This window comes from Nycticebus coucang, chromosome 18, assembly GCF_027406575.1.
Source record: "Nycticebus coucang isolate mNycCou1 chromosome 18, mNycCou1.pri, whole genome shotgun sequence".
Classification (NCBI taxonomy): domain Eukaryota; kingdom Metazoa; phylum Chordata; class Mammalia; order Primates; family Lorisidae; genus Nycticebus; species Nycticebus coucang.
The window spans coordinates 7,307,738-7,313,819 of NC_069797.1; positions in this window are offsets into that span (position 1 = coordinate 7,307,738).

Below are 6,082 nucleotides of genomic sequence, written 5' to 3' on the forward strand. Positions count from 1 at the left end.
CCCATACGTTTGCCTCGGTGCCATAGCACAGTGGTTATGGCGTCAGCCACAGACGCCAAGGCTCATGGATTTGAGCCCAGCCCTGGCCAGCTGAACAATGACAACTGCAACAAAAAAATAGCTGGGCATTGTGGCGGGTGCCTATAGTCCCAGCTACTTAGGAGGCTGAGGCAAGAGAATCGTTTAAGTCCAAGAGTTTAGGGCTTTAAGGTTGTGAGCTGTGACACCGCAGCACTCTGCCCAGGGCGTCATAGTGAGAATCTGTCTCCAAAAAAAAAGGAAGGCTTTGATGCCAACACATGACCAAACAATCAGTGAACTCTTGGTTTAGGGCTGTGTTCTTTTTTTTACCCCATGAAAAGGTAGGCAGTAGCCTGGAACTGAACATTATTTTCTTCACCACTTCTAACTAATATTACCTTTATCTTTCATTCACATGTGCTGTTTTTCCTTTTTGCTGTTCATATAAGTTAGGCTAGAATAATTTAAGTACATAAATAATCCTCCGCCTGAAGTTTGGCAAGGTAAAATAAATCCTCTAGTAATTACATAGAAAGTAAAAATAAATGTTCTATCTAAACATCAAATATCAAAATAAAAATCAATGTAGATCAGCAATTTAAAATGGCAAATCCTCCAAGATTAGAAAATTGAACTAAAAAGAAGGCAAGTCACCCATTTAAGAGAACAAATCACCAAGCTGCATGGTGACCGGTGGGGTGTGCGAGGGAAATAATTTTCTGAAAGTAGAAAGTATGAGGAGGGGCGCTACTTAGACTGGATCACAGAGGAAGGGAGGCCTACTGAGGAAGAAGAAAGTCAGCTCAGAAGGAGGCAGCCAGTGGAATGGCCGGAGTTTCTAAAGCTTTGTAGGAAGCAGAGGTGGCAGGACTAAGGGAGTAAGTGAGGGAGAGCTGAGTGCTTAAAGGATGCAGAGTCAGCATTTTGTCAGCTTTTAATTTGACATTCCTACAAATTTTAATATGTTACATTTGCACCTGTATTAGGTCTTTTTTATAATTTCAGAATATTACAGGGGTACACATGTTTTAGTTACATAATTTGCTTTTATACATTTTAAGTCAAAGTTATAAGTATGCCCTTCACCCAGAATGTGAGCATTAGACCAGTTAGGTTGAATTTATTCAATGTCTTTTTCCCCTCCCTCCTACCTGATTTCTATTTAGTTCCAGATGTGTACATAACTATTGATCTACTAGTTTCAATTTAGTGTGAAGTATATGTGGTGTTTTCCCCATTCTTGTGATATACCACGTGGAATGGCCTCCAGTTCTACCCAGGTTGTTCAAAAACATAGATGATCACCATTTTTTTAATGAATGATGACTACTCTATAATATACATATATCATATTTTATTTATCCACTGATAAATTGATAGGCACTTGGGTTGTTTTGACATCTTTCCAGTCGTGAACTGTGGTGGTATAAACATTCAGGTTGCAAGTGTCCTTTTGAAGAACTTGCAGCCTAATCTGGCTGTTAGTGCTTGTTTATCGGCATGTCTCTGAGACTGCATAGAATGGGTCCTGACAATGTGTGGGAGAAAGGGGCTGGTGTTGAGTTGCCTTTGGTTTGCTCTTGGCAGTGACATGTGTGAGAAGGGCAGGAACAGAGTCTGTTTGCAGGAGTACAAATAGATGCCCACCCTGGGCAGAAGGTCCATGTTCTGGAGTCAAGCAAATCACCTAGAACCCTGTGGATTTCACAGTCTGGACTGGAGAAATCTCTGTGTGTGGAAAGAAACAGAACAAAACCTGAAGAATTGAAGAGCTCTGAGAAGGACAAAGGCCCAAGTTAGGTAGAGAAGCAATATGGCACCTGCCATCCCCTTTTGAGTCTCTGGGGGCAGAAAGTGCTCTCTGTGGGTTGGGAGGCCCGTGACCTGTCCACAAGCAGTTCCCAGCTCACTGGTGGCAGCAGCCTGTGTGCTCATGTGGGGAGAAAGTCTCTCTAGCAGGTACAGAGCCCATCAACTGCCAGAGATGTGGGGGAAAGAGAAGAAATTGCTCTCTCTACCCTTCTCACTGTACACTAGGATGTCTTCCTCCTTTGTGTTCTACTCTGAAACTTTGTTATGGAATCATCTATAGGTTCTGATGCTTTTCTATAGAAATTATACCCAATCTGTGATTGATTCTTTCTTTTTCATCTAAAATACTTTCTCAGATGATCCAGCATTAGTGTATCTGGTCAGCCATCTTGTCTCTCTCTTTATGGCAGTGGTTCTCAACCTTCCTAAAGGCCACGTTGTTACAAATTGAACAAAGAGGTCATGACACAAACATTGAGAACCGCTGTGTATGGTATATTTTTCATTATCCAAAGATTCCTGACTGTTTGTAATAGGTGCTTTGAAATCATAACCATAAGCTAAAGAGTTAATCATGGTCGTACACATAATTTCCAAAGGAAAATTATTAAAATATTATTAAATTAAAAAGAAAACCTCTGAAAATTTGTTAAGGAATGGTGAGTTCTTGAAAGGTGAAGTGGAACTAGAAAAGGGAAGAATGGTTCACATTCAGAAATGTATCCAAGGACACTGTTGGGCATGATGGTAATGAGGGATGAAGAAGAGGCCTTGAAAATGTCCAGGTCCCTGGCCTAGGAAAATACTTCAGCGGAAAGATGAGAGTAGCTTCCCTATGGTGTCATCAAGTAGGAGAGATGAAGAGAGACCACACGAGTGCCAGGGATGCTGGGCAGGGGAGGTGGCTATATATTAGATTTACTGTCCATTGTATTGAGGCATAGAAGATAGAGATTTAAACAAGGAAAAATATTAAACATGAACATAGTTAAATTCCTCAAATTCACCTTGGTTTTCTTATCTTTTGAATGGTGTTCACATTAAAAATAGCCTTATGCAGTAATTTTTAATATTTATTGAAGGGAATCATTTTAATAATTATATAACTATTTGTTGCACTAGATAGATTCAGAAGTAAATCCAGGCAAGATCAAAGCAACTCCAAAGAATTGTACTCTACAATTGTAATTCTGAAGTTTTGCCCAGATTGTGTCATTTAAGCTGATATTACAGACCCTCCCACTGTCCAGCTCCATGATTAGGGTATATTCTTTAAAAATCTGTGATTCGAAACCCTTCTGTAGTTCAGTTGGTTACAATGCAGAGTACTTTCAGACTTTTGTAAAAATCTAAAACTTAAGTTTCTCTTATATAGTGTCATTTTGAGAACTCAGTCAGTATTTCCATTCCTGTTAAGTGTTTGCATGCTGTCTGTTGATCTGTTTAACGGAGATTACCATAAAATGTTAACATTTATATTTTCTAAAGTAATTGAAAATTTCCCTTCCTTACTAGATGAAATCGGTCCTTTGGACAAGTCCTATGAAGGACGTTCCTGTCTGTCCTGGAGAGATAACATCAAATGGCCCTGGCGTCGTCATCATTGCCATTGCATGACACAGGGCCGGCAGAAAGACACTGAGAAGACTAAAGTCCTGCACTTTTTGAAAGGTACAGAACATTAGTACCATATGTGGTTTTAAATGTTTGCCTAGACTCAAGTTTATCTGTGGTATTTTCTGTTTCAGAAACCAAATATTCAAAATTAGCCATTGTATTTTCTCTAACTCATAAAATTTTCCAACTTTCAAATATGTGTAGGCTCTTGCTGGCTTTCACTGTGGTCTCTAACCTTTTTAGCAAGATATTTTCATGCAAATTTTTATTAATGGAAATAAGTAATTTACTGGACTTTTCAACTGTCTTCATAATCATCTGGCAAGATTTCTAAATTATGAAAGCTAAAATGATTCAAAATGTAGATTTGGTTTGTTACAAGTACATTGTAAAGTGGACCCTATCACTTGGTGATTTGAATTATGTTGACTTCAATTTTCAAGAAAAACAAAGATGTTCTTTATGAAAAATTTTAAACTATAACTGATAAAGTCATCCTTAAGGAAATGTAACTGTTTTGTGAAGAGTGAGTAGAAGAAGGTGTGTTACCATTGGCTTTAGTTTGTGCATACACCATAGGGAATGGACAAGTAACCTATAAAGTATTTTTCAAATACCTCTAAAATCACTGGAATATTGATTTGAAGAGTCTTGGATTTCTTCAGATCTCTTTCACGTGTCTGCACAAAGTCACTTTTTTTTTTAAACATAACATGGGAAGTAAGCATACTCACACACAAAAACAAAACAAAACAAAACAAATGAAATCAGCCTGTGCATTTATAATGTTTTCTAATACTAACTTTGAAAATTTTAAAGACATGCAACATGAATTTATAGTGAACCTGCCAGATAAAGTAGCTGCCAGTGCCCGAGGAATCTTGTACCAGTAGCCCCTAGTATGCAGCACAGAGGAGGTCTCAAGGACCATGTGGACCTTGGCTCATGCCACAAGTACAAGTGCTTCATATATCCCGAGACATTAAATTGTTTGCATTTCGTTGTAAAAGAATTTTTGACTATCATCTTGAAATATTATTTGTTTAAGAATTAGATTTGAAAACAATAGAAATTCTGTCCAATAAGGTGGTATCCTTCAACTTCTGGGACACTGTCAGAAACATGTTCTTGTAATCATTCCAACAAGGCACCCAGTAGAGTAACTCCTTACATCTGAAACAGAAGAGCACAGCGTATCATGAAGTATCTTTTTCACTTTGCCTACTTAATTTAAAGCACCTCCACCTTCTATTAGGTCATCTACTCCCTTCATATGAGAATTGAGTGCATTGGATTCTTGCTTCCCCATTCTTGTGAGGCTTTACTAAGAAGAATGTGTTCCAACTCAATCCAGGTTAATACAAAAGATTAATACAAAAATTAATTAATACAAAAGAATACTATGGCTGCATAATATTCCATGGTATACATATACCACAGCTTCTTAATCCATTCCTGGGTTGTTGAGCATTTAGGTTGTTTGCATATTTTGGTGATTGTAAATTGAGCTGCAGTGAACAGTCTAGTGCAAATGTCTTTATGATAAAAGGATGTTTTTTCTTCTGGGTACATGCCTAGTAATGGGATTGCAGGATCAACTGGGAGGTCTAGTTTGAGTTCTTTGAGGATTCTGCATACTATTTTCCACAAAGGTTGTATTAGTTCGCAGTCACAACAGCAGTGTAAAAGTGTTTCCTTCTCTCCACATCCACACCAGCATCTGCAGCTTTGAGACTTTGTGATGTGGGCGGGCCCTTCTCACTGGGGTTAGGTGATGTCTCAGGGTGGTTTTGATTTGTATTTCTCTGATGATCAGGGATGGTGAGCATTTTTTTCAAATGTTAGGCATTTGTCATCATCAGAGAAGGTTCCGTTCATATCACTTGCCCAGTGGTAGATGGGATTGTTTATTTTGTGTTGATTAATACTAGTTCTCTGTAGATTCTAGTTATCAACCCTTTGTCAGATACATACGTTACAAATATCTTTTCCTGTTCTGAAGGTTGTCTTTTTGTTTTGTTGTTGCAATGACGGCTGAAGTCTTTTTCCAAAAAATCATTCCCCAGTCCAACATCGTCAAGAGTTTTCACCACAGTTCCTTCCAAGATTTTTATCATTTTGTGTCTTATATTTAAGTCTCTTTTCCATCTTGCATCAATTTTTTAAGTGGTGAAAGTTGTGCATTGAGTTTCAGTCTTTTACATGTGTTTATCCAGTTGTGCCAGCACCATTTGTTGTAAAGAAAGTTTTTAAAGATCAAGATCCATTTCTTTCAATTTTTGTATATTGCTGGATTCCTACAATAACTCTAAAGAGAGTTTAATTTTAGCTTTTCCTTACAAATTTATGACTCATTAAAAAATGAAATGTTTATCTGATAAAAGCAGATTCAAAGAACTAAAGTAACAGTCAGAGAATATATCCCTACACATTGTTCTTCCTGTAGGTTTTCAGGTCCTGGTAATATCGGGGGTTTATTTTCTATGACATCGTCTAGGCTGGGGAAATGGAAGCTGTGTTCAACAAATGCTGCCCATACACTGAGCAGAGAAGCACAGATACCACCTTTCAAAGAACAGGAACAGGCAGGAGGACTGAAGGTCTCATGTAACTGCCAAATCCAATTTGATCA